Genomic DNA, 16,859 nt, shown 5'->3' on the forward strand with positions numbered 1-16,859 from the left:
TACTGAAAATTATGTACAGTGTACGTGGTTGGGGCTCGTTTTGCATGAATTACTGCATCATTGCTGCATGGCATGGAGGTAATCAGCCTGTGTCACTTCTGTGTTTTTATAGAAGCCCAGGTTGCTTTGATAGCAGCCTTCAGCTCATCTGCATTGTTGAGTCTGGTGTCTCTCATCTTCCTCTTGACAGTACCCCATCAATTCTCTATGGGGTTTAGGTCAGGCGAGTTTGCTAGCCAATCAAACACAGCGATACCTTGGTTATTAAATCAGTTATTGGTACTTTTGGCCAAGTTCTGCTGGAAAATGAAATTAGCATCTCCACAAAGCTTGTCAGCGGAGGGAAGCATGAAGTGCTCTAAAATTTCCTTGATGTGCTGACTTTGGACTTGGTGTAACACAGTGGACAAACACCAGTAGATGACATGGCTCCCCAAACATCACTGAATAAGGAAACTTCACACTGGACCTCCAGCAACTTGGATTGTGTGTCTCTCCACTCTTCCTTCAGACTCTGGGACCTTGATTTCCAAATGAAATGCTAAATTTGCTTTCATCTGAAAACAGGACTTTGGACTACTGAGCAACAGTCCAGTCCTTTTTTCCTTAGCCCAGGTAAGACACTTCTGACATTGTCTCTGGGTCATGATTGGCTTGAAACAAGGAATGCGTCATTTGTAGCCCATGTCTTAGATACATCTGTATGTGGTGACTCTTGAAGCATAGACTCCAGCTGCAGTCCACTCCTTGTGAAACTCCCCCAAATTCTTGAATGGCCTTTTCTCGACAATCCTTTCAAGGCTGTGGCTATCCCTGTTGCTTGTGCACCTTTTTCTACCACACTTTTTTCTTCCACTCAGGTTTCCAGTAATATGCTTGGATACATCACACTGTGAACAGCCAGCTTCTTTAGCAATTACCTTTTGTGGCTTATCCTCCTTTTGGAGGGTGTCAATGACTTCCTTCTGAGGCTCCCCAATGGTAAATTCATCTTTAGGCCCCAATCACACGACCATATTTTTGCTACGCATCCGATCCACATTTTTGCGGGAACAGAGGTGCACCCATTAATTTCAACGTGTCAGCAAAAAATGCGGACTGCACACTGCAAAATACATATGGTCATGTGAATGCACTCTTAGGCCTCATGTACACTACCGTAGGCGGTCCGTGCACTTATTGCGGAGCGCACACGGCCAGTGTCCGTATATTACGATCACTTGAATGGGTACACAATCCGCCAGATAAGTTGCAGTGTGAAGGAGAATCACGAGATTGAAGCCCGCGTAAGGCACTATGGCGTGCTCCTGTGGACTTTCTGTCTGTGCCTCTGTGGTGCGAACGGATTGTGGACCCATTTAAGGGAATTTGTCTGCATCCAGAGACGGCGGTCACACGGCTGCGTGCATGATGCCTTAGGCTACTTTCAACTTATTGACGTTTTTTGCGGATCCGTCATAGATCTGCAAAAACGCTTCCATTACAATAATACAACCACATGCATCCATCCTGAATGGATCCGGTTGTATTATGTCTTCTATAGCCATGACGGATCTGTCTTGAACACCATTGAAAGTCAATGGGGGACGGATTCGTTTTCTATTGTGTCAGAGAAAACTGATCCATCCCCATTGACTGATCCGTCTTGCTCCGCACCACATCGCGGACAGAAAAATGCTGCTTGCAGCGTTTTTTTGTCCGCGATTGGGATGCAACCAAATGGAACGGAATGCATTTTGGTGCATTACGTTTCGGATCTCAATAGGGGAATTGAAAGCACTAATGTGAAAGTAGCCCAAGGCTACTTTCACACTCGCGTTTTGGCTTTCCGTTTGTGAGATCCGTTTTGGGCTCTCTCAAGCGGTCCAAAACGGATCAGTTTTTCCCTAATGCATTCTGAATGGAAAAGGATCTGCTCAGAATGCATCAGTTTGCCTCCTTTCAGTCACCATTCCGCTCTGGAGGTGGTCACCAAAACGCTACCTGCCGCGTTTTGCTGTCTGCCTGACGTTTTCTCTGACACTATCTAGCACAATAGAAAACGGATCCGTCCCCCTTTGACTTTCAATGGTGTTCAAGATGGATCCGTCATGGCTATAGAAGACATAATACAACTAGATCCGTTCATGATGGATGCATGCGGTTGTATTATTGTAACGGAAGCGTTTTTGCAGATCCATGACAGAAATGCAAAAAACGCTAGTGTGAAAGTAGCCTTACTCTGATTCCACCTACGCAGCCCACAACATCAGTGGTATTCTCCACAGTGACTCCTTATATCTAGGTTTTCAACCCTATATTAGATACTATGTATAGGGACCTGTAGTATACAAGGTATAGGGGATAGTTTCATTTTCTTTTTGAGGTCTACTCACATTTTTGATGGATCAATAAAGGTTATATTTTGTAATACTTCCCTATATGCTTCCCTTTTTTAATTGAATTGCTGAAATAAATTAAGTTTTCGATAATATTCAAATTTATTGAGAAGCACCTGTAAGGCTACCTGCACATGGGTACAGATTTGCAAACAGAAAATCTTTATACAAAAAAAAAGGACCCCTTTATTGACCAGGGTATTTAATAGATACACAGTAGCTAAAGAAGCTATATATAACACCCTAATGCATTCTGAATAGAAAGCAATCCGTTCAGTATGCATCAGGATGTCTTCAGTTCTGTCCCTTAAACTGTATTTTACCGGACAAAATACCGCAGCTTAAGAAATTTGAATTAAGAGCTTGAGTGCTAACCCTGCTACATCTGTACCTCATAAACAGTTTCTATTTTTAGTTGAATGGGTTTGGTGAAAATATGCCATTTAGCCACCAGAATGCCGAATGCGCATTCCACCATTCTTCAGGCCCTAGTCAGGCGGTAGTTAAATATGCATTTGCTCCAGTTTAATCTGTGGCTGCAATAAGGTTTAATTAGATTACCATACATCTGAAACGCTTTGTCACCAACCAACACGAAGAGCATGGGGGGAGCATCAGTTACTGGCAGAGGTTAAGAAGGAAAATCAAATTGTTTATTGTATACCCTTCGCCCCATGTCCGAATTTTTGAAGACCATTGAATCATTGGTTTGGCCATAAGCCCCAACATCGATTGACACAAATTGGTACTGGGCATCAGCGGTGGCCATTAATATAATGGAAAAATATTTTTTATAATTAAAGTACTCAGAACCAGTGCCTTGTGGCTGTATAATACGTATATGTTTCCCGTCCACTGCTCCAAGACAGTTGGGAAACTGGCATATCTCCCAAAAACTGTTGCCTACTTAGGTGAGGTATAAACTCGTCATGCAACTGCTCCCACAAAGCATGGCAGGTATTCTTAACAATCAAGGAAATTGTGGATATTCCTAGCCAAAACTGATAATGGAGGGACGTCAAACTCTCTCCTGTTGCCAGAAATCTATCAGAAGAAAAAAAAAAAAAAGAGTATAAATAAAAATGAGCAAATATGTAAAAACACATGCCCAAAAAAAAATACATGCTATATAATTTGGTTGTCCTTGTTTGGGACCTGAAACTGGCCATACCACCGTTAAATGCTGTAATGTTCTTCTCTGGTAATTTTCAAAGGGCAAAATACATTTTTGGGAAATTCAGTGATGGACGGGCTCTCCATGGAGAACGATAGGCGTACCCTTCTGGCTAGCATTGCTCAGAGTGAAGTCAACGTCTTTGATGGTCGAGATAGGGGTAAAGCCTGACCATATGATCCGGTGAAGTCACAGTGAACAATACTACTCCAGAGCCTCCAAAGCCCTTCTCCTGCACAATCAAGAGCTGCGCTAGGTAGAGTACAGTATCAAATACAGAAAACTTACGTACCAAGGGGTAGGGAAATATGTCTGGGTTCAGCTTTTAACCCGGACAAGCTACATTAAATATTTATTTAAAAAGTATACAAAATAACATTTACTAGTAAAATATAAAATGATAATAAATTTAAAAAATTACCTTATGGTAAGCATTAACCGTTCTGCAGGTGAAATACTTCGACAGAAAATGGTGTCATGTCTTTTGATGCGATGAGAGACCCTTTGTGGCAAATGGTCAAAACTAGAGACGCTCATCCGTAGGTAGTTAAGAAACTTGTCAGGATAATTCCGCAGTTCCGGAAAAAGAACTTCATATGTACCCCTTCTCATTTGGGCAGAAGTGATTGGATGAACTCAATAGCGACAGCGCCGTCTGGCTCGAAGACGTCTCCCCCAGTGGGAAACAAGGATTAGAGACTGAAATCCAAATTGAAAGTGGCCTGGCATCATGTGTGCTATCTTCTGAGGCAGCATCTGAGGGATATGTGACCTTCGGTCCTCTTTTATAGCCACTGTAGAATTTGCATCTGAAATTGGGAAAGGTATCTGTTTACATACGGTTTGCCGAATCCGGCAGGCAGTTCTGGCAACGGAACTGCCTGCCGGATTCTAGCAACGCTAGTGTGAAAGTAGCCTTAGAGTGGTGCTGTGACTCCAAGTAGGTGTGTTACATCACACTACCTATACCAAGACCAATAACCAGTCTTTAGATTTCCCAGATGGGATTCATAAGTCAGAATTGTAATAAATTGATAGAGACAGCATCCAACTCAAACACTGCCAGGCATGTGACTGTAGCTTTAATAATACAGCTACATTGTCACATTGCACTGTGAGCTGTTATTCACAGTGAAGCCCTACATACTGATATAATTGGCTAGATTGTAGCCATATTTCTCATTGTATCAATAAAAGCAGTATTGTGCCTGCAGTGTACGGACCGCTTGTTCAATTATGTGATCTGGACAGGGAGGTAGAATATTAAAATAACAAACAGTGCTCCCCCAACATGTTTCGCTGTGAAACCGGGGTTAGGGGCAGAATCAAGTTGAGCCTCTAAATTGCCCAACCTTTATAGTGGATGGGCGGGCACAATGATCTGCCAATTATATTTTGCCAGCTATAAGTTGTTTTCATAGTAACCTATCAGCGCTGGCTCTCTAAAATGTTATGGGTTGATCACTTAGCCAATGTATCTCGGATGCTGGCGCAGTCTTGGTAAGTCAACAGACACCTCGGATCCAGCACATGCATGTGGACTTAGTGTATAACAGAGACGGGAGATGCTCTGCGCCTGTGTTACCCCACAAGTGTCAGATGCTGCATGTCTGACATTTAGCATAAACCATTCCTGTGTTCCAAATAAGAGGACTGTTCTTTGTAGTCTAACTTGTTTAGTGGTCAACAGGTTGTACTCTCTGCGCCGTGTGCATGAGTGAGGAGATATGCAAAAGGACAGCTCTATTGATATGTCCTAGAGACTGGAGACTTCTCTTTCCCAGGATGCTTTGCACTCCCACAATTACAGTAGTCTTTGTAACAGAAAAACAAAGTGTAATACAACTTAACACTGCTAGATGGTGCTATAATTACACTAACCACTTGAGAAATACCATGACTCTGGCACAATGAACAGGAATCATTTTCTAACCCTGCTGGGCACAACACTGCAACTATACTCATATCTGGAGGATCTCTGTGCATGTTCCATCACTTATATTCTCTATCTCAATGCTGTATATGTTTGTATCTGTCACTTGCTCATGTTTTTTCTGTGAGCATTTTCTTGTATTTAACATACAATGTATCATTATATATTAGTTACATGCCCTATCAATCAGCCTCTATACTCAACAGTTAAAGGGGTTGTCTCATGACAGAAAATGGTGGCATATCGCTATATCAAGAACGGAGCCCCGAAAGTGAAGGAGGGTGCACTACGCATGCGCAGCCACCCTACATTCATTTTCTATGGGGCAGGCGAAAATAGCCGAGCACATAGAAGTGAATGGGAGCGGTGGCCAGTGATGCACGGTTTGCTTCCATTCACTTCTATGGGGAGCCAGCTTGGTGGGGGCCGGACCGAGTCCTCCAGCCACTACCTTGCGGGGCTCCGTTCTCGATATAGGTGCGGGTCCCAGCAGTGAGACCCGCACCTATAAGACAATTGGAGCATATCCTAGAGATATTCCCCAATTGTCTATGATGAGACAACCCCTTTAATCATGAAGTAAATATCAAATTTATTTATTTATATGCTAATTACTATTTTGTCATGCACATGATTGTTACCTTCTAAATCCCATATGTAAACCATATCAATTATAAAAATATAAAATAAATTTCTAGTAACCTATATGTAATAGATATTCGTAGTTGACGTTGTCTGAAGTATAGATTAGGTCAATATAGAAATTAAAAAAATATATATACACTGCTCAAAAAAATAAAGGGAACACAAAAATAACACATCCTAGATCTGAATTAATTAAATATTCTTCTGAAATACTTTGTTCTTTACATAGTTGAATGTGCTGACAACAAAATCACACAAAAATAAAAAAATGGAAATCAAATTTTTCAACCCATGGAGGTCTGGATTTGGAGTCACACTCAAAATTAAAGTGGAAAAACACACTACAGGCTGATCCAACTTTGATGTAATGTCCTTAAAAGAAGTCAAAATGAGGCTCAGTAGTGTGTGTGGCCTCCACGTGCCTGTATGACCTCCCTACAATGCCTGTGCATGCTCCTGATGAGGTGGCGGATGGTCTCCTGAGGGATCTTTTCCCAGACCTGGACTAAAGCATCTGCCAACTCCTGGACAGTCTGTGTTGAAACGTGACGTTGGTGGATAGAGCGAGACATGATGTCCCAGATGTGCTCAATTGGATTCAGGTCTGGGGAACGGGCGGACCAGTCCATAGCATCAATGCCTTCGTCTTGCAGGAACTGCTGACACACTCCAGCCACATGAGGTCTAGCATTGTCTTGCATTAGGAGGAACCCAGGGCCAACCGCACCAGCATATGGTCTCACAAGGGGTCTGAGGATCTTATCTCGGTACCTAATGGCAGTCAGGCTACCTCTGGCAAGCACATGGAGGGCTGTGCGGCCCTTCAAAGAAATGCCACCCCACACCATTACTGACGCAATGCCAAACCGGTCATGCTGGAGGATGTTGCAGGCAGCAGAACATTCTCCACGGCGTCTCAAGACTCTGTCACGTCTGTCACATGTGCTCAGTGTGAACCTGCTTTCATCTGTGAAGAGCACAGGGCGCCAGTGGCGAATTTTCCAATCTTGGTGTTCTCTGGCAAATGCCAAACGTCCTGCATGGTGTTGGGCTGTAAGCACAACCCCCACCTGTGGACGTCAGGCCTTCATATCACCCTCATGGAGTCTGTTTCGGACCGTTTGAGCAGACACATGCACATTTGTGGCCTGCTGGAGGTCATTTTGCAGGACTCTGGCAGTGCTCCTCCTGTTCCTCCTTGCACAAAGGCGGAGGTAGCGGTCCTGCTGCTGGGTTGTTGCCCTCCTACGGCCTCCTCCACGTCTCCTGATGCACTGGCCTGTCTCCTGGTAGCGCCTCCATGCTCTGGACACTACGCTGACAGACACAGCAAACCTTCTTGCCACAGCTCGCATTGATGTGCCATCCTGGATAAGCTGCACTACCTGAGCCACTTGTGTGGGTTGTAGACTCCGTCTGATGCTACCACTAGAGTGAAAGCACCGCCAGCATTCAAAAGTGACCAAAACATCAGCCAGGAAGCATAGGAACTGAGAATTGGTCTGTGGTCACCACCTGCAGAACCACTCCTTTATTGGGGGTGTATTGCTAATTGCCTATAATTGCCTATAATTTCCACCTGTTGTCTATCCCATTTGCACAACAGCATGTGAAATTGATTGTCACTCAGTGTTTCTTCCTAAGTGGACAGTTTGATTTCACAAAAGTGTGATTGACTTGGAGTTACATTGTGTTGTTTAAGTGTTCCCTTTAGTTTTTTGAGCAGTGTATATATATAAGGAAACAGGAGGGCAGATAACTGTTCAGTGTACATTTAGAGAATGCCAATAGAAAAAGAAGAATATTGTTTGAGTTGAATTTTTTATTACAATGAGGAACAGAAGTATTTGAACACCCTGCGATTTTGCAAGTTCTCCCACTTAGAAATGATGGAGGGGTCTGAAATTCACATTGTAGGTGCATTCCCACTCTGAGAGACAGAATAAAAAAAGAAAAAGAAAAAAACAGGAAATCACATTGTATGATTTAAAAAAAAAATATTTGTCTTGCACTGCTGAACATAAGTATTTGAACACCTGAGAAACAGCAAGAATTCTGTCTCTCAAAGACCTGTTACTGTGCCTTTAAAAAGTCCACCTCTACTCCACTCATTAATCTAACTTAGTAGCACCTGTCTGAGCTCTTAAAAGACCCCTGTCCACCCCACAGTCACTCAGATGCCAACTACTATGGACAAGACCAAAGAGCTGTCAAAAGACACCAGAGACAAAATTGTGGACCTTCACAAGGCTGGAAAGGGCTACGGGGCAATTGCCAAGCAGCTTGGTGAAAATAGATCAACTGTTGGAGCAATTGTTATAAAATGGAAGAGGCTAAAGACGACTGTCAGTCTCCTTCGGACTGGGTCTCCATGCAAGATCTCACCTCGTGGGGTATCACTGATGATAAGAAAGGTGAGGAATCAGCCCAGAACTACAAGGGAGGAGCTGGTCAATGACATGAAGAGAGCTGGGACCACAATTTCAAAGGTCACTGTCGGTAGAACACTATGCCATCATGGTTTCAAATCATGCATTGCACGGAAGGTTCCCCTGCTCAAGTCATCACATGTCCAGGCCCGTCTGAAGTTTGCAATGACCATCTGGATGATTCTGAGGAGGCATGGGAGAAAGTCATGTGGTCAGATGAGACCAAAGTAGAACTTTTTGGTCTAAACTTCACTCGTCGTGTTTGGAGGAAAAAGAAGGTTGAGTTGCATCCCAAGAACAACATCCCTACTGTGAAGCATGCTTTGGGGGTGCTTTTCTGCGAAGGGGACAGGACGACTGCACTGTATTAAGGAGAGGATGAATGGGGCCATTTATTGTGAGATTTTAAGCAACAACCTCCTTCCCTCATCGTGGCTGGGTCTTCCAACATGACAATGACCCGAAGCACACAGCAAGGATATCCAAGGAGTGGCTCCGTAAGAAGCATATCAAGGGTCTGGAGTGGCCTAGCCAGTCTCCAGACCTAAATCCAATAGAACATCTTTGAAAGGAGCTGAAACTCTGTGTTGCTCAGCGACAGCCCCAAAATCTGACAGATCTAGAGGAGATCTGTGTGGAGGAGTGGGCCAAAATCCCTGTTGCAGTGTGTGCAAACCTGGTCAAGAACTACAGGAAACGTTTGACCTCTGTAATAGCAAACAAAGGCTTCTGTACCAAATATTAGCACAGATTTTCTGAGGTGTTCAAATACTTATGTTCAGCAGTGCAAGACAAATAAATTCTTTAAAAATCATACAATGTGACTTCCAGATTTTTAAATATTTTTTTTAGTTCTGTCTCTCAGAGTGGGAATGCACCTACGATGTGAATTTCAGACCCCTCCATGATTTCTAAGTGGGAGAACTTGTAAAATCGCAGGGTGTTCAAATACTTCTGTTCCTCACTGCACATATATCCTTATAATAGCAAACTCAATTAAAGGAAAGCTAAAAAAGAAAATCCTTCATTAAGGCCCAATGGGCTCATTGTATTTAGATGGTAAATCCATCTCGCTTCTTCCTGGAGTAATTTTCTGCCTAGATCTCGCCCCCTCCCCCCCTTGGTCCCAGAGTAACCTTGCCTTATCTGCTCTATCAACTTTCAATGTTCTTTTATGCGCCTACCATGGTGATCACGGGTGGCGGGGAATCAGGGTTCCAGGCCCGAGAGGGAGCGTGAGAAAGAGAGACCACATCCAAGGGAGGATTCATTTTTTCAAATTTAAAATTATAGAGTTTAAATATGGGAGAAATTATTAAAGCGTAAAAGTGTGAATACTTTTCAAAGTTTAAGCATTGAATGAAAGGATGTGGCGCGCATTAATTACAGAATAATATATTAAATGTATTCCCTGTCACCTATGCATAGCAGGTGTTTATTCACGTCTAAAATTGTACAAACCGGATTCCAAAAAAGTTGGGACACTAAACAAATTGTGAATAAAAACTGAATGCAATGATGTGGAGATGGCAAATGTCAATATTTTATTTGTAATAGAACGTAGATGACAGATCAAACGTTTAATCCGAGTAAATGTATCATTTTAAAGGAAAAATACGTTGATTCAAAATTTCACGGTGTCAACAAATCCCCAAAAAGTTTGGACAAGTAGCAATAAGAGGCTGGAAAAAGTAAATTTGAGCATAACGAAGAGCTGGAAGACCAATTAACACTAATTAGGTCAATTGGCAACATGATTGGGTATAAAAAGAGCTTCTCAGAGTGTCTCTCAGAAGCCAAGATGTGTAGAGAATCACCAATTCCCACAATGTTGCGCAGAAAGAAGGTGGAGCAATATCAGAAAGGTGTTACCCAGCGAAAAATTGCAAAGACTTTGCATCTATCATCATCAACTGTGCATAACATCATCCGAAGATTCAGAGAATCTGGAACAATCTCTGTGCGTAAGGGTCAAGGCCGTAAAACCATACTGGATGCCCGTGATCTCCGGGCCCTTAAACGACACTGCACCACACACAGGAAATCACAGAATGGGCTCAGGAATACTTCCAGAAACCATTGTCAGTGAACACAATCCACCGTGCCATCCGCCGTTGCCAGCTGAAACTCTACAGTGCAGAGAAGAAGCCATTTCTAAGCAAGATCCACAAGCTCAGGCGTTTTCACTGGGCCAGGGATCATTTAAAATGGAGTGTGGCAAAATGGAAGACTGTTCTGTGGTCAGACGAGTCATGATTTGAAGTTCTTTTTGGAAATCTGGGACGCCATGTCATCCGGACCAAAGAGGACAAGGACAACCCAAGTTGTTATCAACGCTCAGTTCAGAAGCCTGCATCTCTGATGGTATGGGGTTGCATAAGTGCGTGTGGCATGGGCAGCTTGCATGTCTGGAAAGGCACCAACAATGCAGAAAAATATATTCAGGCTCTAGAACAACATATGCTCCCATCCAGACGTCATCTCTTTCAGGGAAGACCCTGCATTTTTCAACAAGATAATGCCAGACCACATTCTGCATCAATCACAACATCATGGCTGCGTAGGAGAAGGATCCGGGTACTGAAATGGCCAGTCTGCAGTCCAGATCTTTCACCTATAGAGAACATTTGGCGCATCATAAAGAGGAAGGTGCAACAAAGAAGGCCCAAGACGATTGAACAGTTAGAGACCTGTATTAGACAAGAATGGGAGAGCATTCCTATTTCTAAACTTGAGAAACTGGTCTCCTCGGTCCCCAGACGTCTGTTGAGTGTTGTAAGAAGAAGGGGAGATGCCACACAGTGGTGAAAATGGCCTTGTCCCAACTTTTTTGGGATTTGTTGACACCATGAAATTCTGATTCAACATATTTTTCCCTTAAAATGGTACATTTTCTCAGTTTAAACTTTTTTGTTCCGTGATTTACAGTAGGTGTTTGTGATATTGTGCTTTTAGCACGACAGCGTCGCGCTGATACTCGGCGACATGGTGCCGAGATCTCGCACTCACTGGAATAGTGACAGCACATCCCAGCAAGTGCGTCATAGAAGCGACGGGAGATCCGACTTGGATTCCCGCCAATTCTACACGTGTGCGGCGTTTGTTATGAATCCTGAGGGGGAAGTCCCCGCCGGATTTTAAATAAAAATCCGGCATGGGTCCCCACCTCAGGAGCATACCGGGCCCTTAGGTCTGTTATGGGTTGTAAGGAGAGCCCCCCCTACGCCGAAAAAAACAGCGTAGGGGGTCCCCCTACAATCCATACCAGACCCGTATCCAAAGCACGCTACCCGGCCAGCCAGGAAGGGAGTGGGGACGAGCGAGCGCCCCCCCCCCCCCTCCTGAGCCGTACCAGGCTGCATGCCCTCAACATGGGGGGGTTGGGTGCTCTGGGGCAGGGGGCGCACTGCGGCCCCCCCACCTCAGAGCACCCTGTCCCCATGTTGATGAGGACAGGGCCCCTTCCCGACAACCCTGGCCGTTGGTTGTCGGGGTATGCGGGCGGGAGGCTTATCGGAATCTGGGAGCCCCCTTTAATAAGGGGGCCCCCAGATACCGGCCCCCCACCGTAAGTGAATGAGTATGGGGTACATCGTACCCCTACCCATTCACCTGCAAGAAAAGTGGTAAAAACACAAATAAACCACACAGTGTATTAAAATATTTTATTTTTCTGCTCCGGAGGCCGCCCCCTGTCTTCTTTATTAGCTCTTTTACCAGGGGGGGCTCTTCTTCTTCCGCTATCCCGACGGGTCTTCTCCGCTATCCGGGGGGTCTTCTCAACTCTCCGGGGTTCTCCTTCTGTCTTCGCCGCTCTCCGTTGTTGACTCGGCGCACCCCGGTTCTTCGTCTCGCGAGATCTCGGATTTTAAATAAAAATTTAGCGAGACGAAGAACCGGGGTGCGCCGAGTCAACAACGGAGAGCGGCGAAGACAGAAGGAGAACCCCGGTTCTTCGTCTCGCTAAATTTTTATTTAAAATCCGAGATCTCGCGAGACGAAGAACCGGGGTGCGCCGAGTCAACAACGGAGAGCGGCGAAGACAGAAGGAGAACCCCGGAGAGTTGAGAAGACCCCCCGGATAGCGGAGAAGACCCGTCGGGATAGCGGAAGAAGAAGAGCCCCCCCTGGTAAAAGAGCTAATAAAGAAGACAGGGGGCGGCCTCCGGAGCAGAAAAATAAAATATTTTAATACACTGTGTGGTTTATTTGTGTTTTTACCACTTTTCTTGCAGGTGAATGGGTAGGGGTACGATGTACCCCATACTCATTCACTTAGGGTGGGGGGCCGGTATCTGGGGGCCCCCTTATTAAAGGGGGCTCCCAGATTCCGATAAGCCTCCCGCCCGCATACCCCGACAACCAACGGCCAGGGTTGTCGGGAAGGGGCCCTGTCCTCATCAACATGGGGACAGGGTGCTCTGAGGTGGGGGGGCCGCAGTGCGCCCCCTGCCCCAGAGCACCCAACCCCCCCATGTTGAGGGCATGCAGCCTGGTACGGCTCAGGAGGGGGGGGGGGGCGCTCGCTCGTCCCCACTCCCTTCCTGGCTGGCCGGGTAGCGTGCTTTGGATACGGGTCTGGTATGGATTGTAGGGGGACCCCCTACGCCGTTTTTTTCGGCGTAGGGGGGGCTCTCCTTACAACCCATAACAGACCTAAGGGCCCGGTATGCTCCTGAGGTGGGGACCCATGCCGGATTTTTATTTAAAATCCGGCGGGGACTTCCCCCTCAGGATTCATAACAAACGCCGCACACGTGTAGAATTGGCGGGAATCCAAGTCGGATCTCCCGTCGCTTCTATGACTCGCTCTGTCTCCATCGCGGCAAGCCAGCTCGGCGCTGGCTCCCGCGATGGGGCTCGTAGGTGCTCAATCTCGCCGAGAAAGAGAGCGAGATTGACACAAAATCGGGTTCACCTACTGTATGTTCTATTCTGAATAAAATATTAGAAGTTGGCACCTCCACATCATTGCATTCATTTTTTATTCACGATTTGTATAATGTCCCAACTTTTTTGGAATCCGGTTTATATAATGTCAACCCAAGAATGTGACAGAAAAATTATTGAAATTTATTAAGCTGTCAACTAGGTAGAGGAGGGGTATATTACACCCAAAAATTGGTAAATTTCACCAGAAAATGTAGCTGACAATAATTTTATTTTTTTTAACCAGCCTACAAGGTATAGCAGTGGTACTATACACCCAAAAGTTGGTGAATTTCACCCGAAAATGTAAAGGACAAAGTAGTGAATTGATATAAAATAAAACACGTACAAATAAAAAAAAAATGTAATTTATGAGGTGGAGTTCCATATGGAGTAGGAGTTTGAGGAGGCGGTGGACGTAGCGGTGTAGGTGGAAGCGGCAGTGGAGGAGGACGAGGTAGCCAACACAGGTTTTTGGTTTTAATTTAATTTTTTAAAATTTGGGTACACTCCAAAAGAGTGTGAAATATCCAAAATACAAACATGAGCAATTGCGCTGCAGTATAACAATGGCTGGTTAGTGCCGGTATACATGTATATTCTGGACAAGGTACGGACAAGTCCTGAGGGATCCATGCCTGGTTCATTTTAATGAACGTGAGCTTGTCCACATTGGCTGTGGACAGGCGGCTGCGCTTGTCTGTGATGACGCCCCCGCCGTGCTAAACACACGTTCAGATAATACACTGGCTGCAGGGCAAGCCAGCACCTCCAAGGCATAAAGGGCAAGCTCAGGCCATGTGCCCAATTTGGAGACCCAGAAGTTGAAGGGGGCAGACCCGTCATTCAGTACGTGTAGGCGTGTGCACACATACTGCTCCACCATGTTGGTGAATTGCTGCCTCCCGCTAGGACGTTCCATATCAGCTGGTGGTGCTGGTTGTTGTTGGCGTGCTGACAAAGCTTTTTCACATTTCGTCCATGCTAACCCTGCCTTCTGAGGTGCTGGTGGTGCCCCAGCTGCGTTGGTGACCTCTTCCTCATCCTCTGCCTTCGCCTTGTGCTTCCACTGTGCCCCCGCTGTCAGGTGGGAATGCCACCAGCAGCGCGTCTACCAGCGTGCGCTTTTACTTGCGCATCTTACGATCACGCTCCAGTGAGGGAATTAAGGATGGTACGTTGTCCTTGTAACGGGGATCCAGCAGCGTGGCCACCCAGTAATCAGCACAAGTTAGAATGTGGGCAACTCGGCGGTCGTTGCGGAGACACTGCAGCATGTAATCGCTCATGTGTGCCAGGCTTCCCAGAGGCAACGAAAAGCTGTCCTCTGTGGGAGGTGTATCGTCTGTGTCCTCTGTATCCCCCCATCCACGCACCAGTGATGGCCATGAGCTGGTCTGGGTGCAACCCTGCTGTGAACATGGTTCCTCCTCCTTCATCTCCTCATCCTCCACCTCCTCATCCTCCAGAACTGTGCCCTGGCTGGACAATTGTGTACCTTGGGTTTGTGGGTGCAGGAACCCACCCTCAGAGCCACTTGGGAATGACTGGCCAGAAACCCTACGAAATGATCCCTCTTCCTCCCTCTCCTCCTGTGCCACATCTTCTTCCATCATCGCCAAGAGCGTTTTTTCAAGGAGGCATAGAAGTGGGATAGTAACGCTGAGAACGACGTTATCGGCACTGGTCATGTTGGTGGAGTACTCAAAACAGCGCAACAAGGAACACAGGTCTCGCATGGAGGCCCAGTCATTGGTGGTGAAGTGGTGCTGTTCCGCCGAGCGACTCACCCGTGCGTGCTGCAGCTGAAACTCCACTATTGCCTGCTGCTTCTCGCACAGTCTGGCCAGCATGTGCAAGGTGGAGTTCCACCTTGTGGCCACGTCGCATATGAGGCGGTGAGCGGGAAGGCCAAAGTTACGCTGCAGCGCTGACAGGCGAGCAGCAGCAGGGTGAGAACGCCGAAAGCGCACACAGACGGCCCGCACATTATGCAGCAACTCTGACATATCGGGGCAATTTTTAAGGAATCTCTGCACCACCAAATTCAGCACATGCGCCAGGCAAGCGTTGTGCGTCAAACCGGCTAGTCCTAGAGCTGCTACGAGATTTCGCCCATTATCGCACACCACCAGGCCGGGCTTGAGGCTGACTGGCACAAACCACTCATCGGTCTGTTGTTCAAGGCCCGTCCACAGCTCCTGCGCGGTGTGGGGTTTGTCCCCCAAACAGATAAGTTTTAAAACTGCCTGCTGTCGTTTACTCCTGGCTGTGCTGAAGTTGGTGGTGAAGGTGTTACGCTGACCTCATGAGGAGCTGGTAGAGGATGAGGAAGCAGAGTAGAAGGAGGAAGCAACAGGAGGCAAACTGAAGCGCCCTACAATCCTCGGTGGTGGAAGGACATGCGCCAAACTGCTATCCGCCTCAGGCCCAGCCGCCACTGCATTTACCCAGTGTGCTGTTATGGAGATATAACATCCCTGACTGTGCTTACTGGTCCACGTATCCGTAGTTAGGTGCACCTTGCCACAGATGGCGTTGCGCAGTGCACACCTGATTTTGTCCCCTACTTGGTTGTACAGGGAAGGGATGGCTCACCTTGAAAAGTAGTGGCGGCTGGGCACGACATACTGTGGGACAGCCACCGCCATAAGGCCTTTCAAACTATCCATCTCCACCAGATGGAATGACAGCATTTCAAAGCCCAGTAATTTAGAAATGCTGGCATTCAGGGCTAGGGATCGCGGGTGGGTAGGGGGGTACTTCCTCTTCCTCTCCAGCGTTTGGGAGATGGAGAGCTGAATGCTTCAGTGGGACATTATGGAGATGTTTGGTGACCCAGGTGTTGGTGTTGCTGGCAGATCCTCTGTTTGCGGGGTGGCAGGTGGCACTGTCACTCCAGAGGTGGATGAAGAGGCCGAGACTGCAGCAGAAGAGGAAGCAGGAGGAGCCAGAGACCTTTCTTGGTTTTTGAGGTGTCTACTCCACTGCAGCTCGTGCTTTGCACTTAAATGCCTGGTCATGCAGGTTGTGCTCAGTTTAAGAACGTTTATGCCTTGCTTCAGGCTCTGATTGCACAGCGTGCAAACCACTCGTGTCTTGTCGTCAGCACATTGTCTGAAGAACTGCCACGCCAGGGAACTCCTTGGAGCTGTCTTTGGTGTGCTCGGTCCCTTGCTGCGGTGGGCAATAGCAGGCGTACTGTCTAGAGGTTGGCCGCTCCGCTTTTGCACCCTGCTCCCTCTTCTGCTGTGCTGGTGGCTCTGTGCGACCACCGCCTCTTCCTCCGAACTACATAGGTCACTCGCATGACCTTGATTCCATGTGGGGTCGAGGACCTCATCATCCTCCACATCATCTTCCACCCAGTC

The 16,859-nt window shown here is 46.5% G+C and overlaps 1 long non-coding RNA gene across 1 annotated transcript; it reads left to right on the forward strand.

Annotated features, from left to right (window-relative positions):
- The first annotated feature begins 1,857 nt into the window (after positions 1-1,857).
- LOC120993494 lies at positions 1,858-15,859 on the forward strand. The gene is made up of 3 exons (XR_005777281.1): positions 1,858-2,009; positions 7,886-7,891; positions 15,848-15,859. It is a non-coding gene; the product is annotated as an uncharacterized LOC120993494 (long non-coding RNA).
- Positions 15,860-16,859: the final 1,000 nt, after the last annotated feature.

Source organism: Bufo bufo, chromosome 3, assembly GCF_905171765.1.
Source record: "Bufo bufo chromosome 3, aBufBuf1.1, whole genome shotgun sequence".
Lineage (NCBI taxonomy): Eukaryota > Metazoa > Chordata > Amphibia > Anura > Bufonidae > Bufo > Bufo bufo.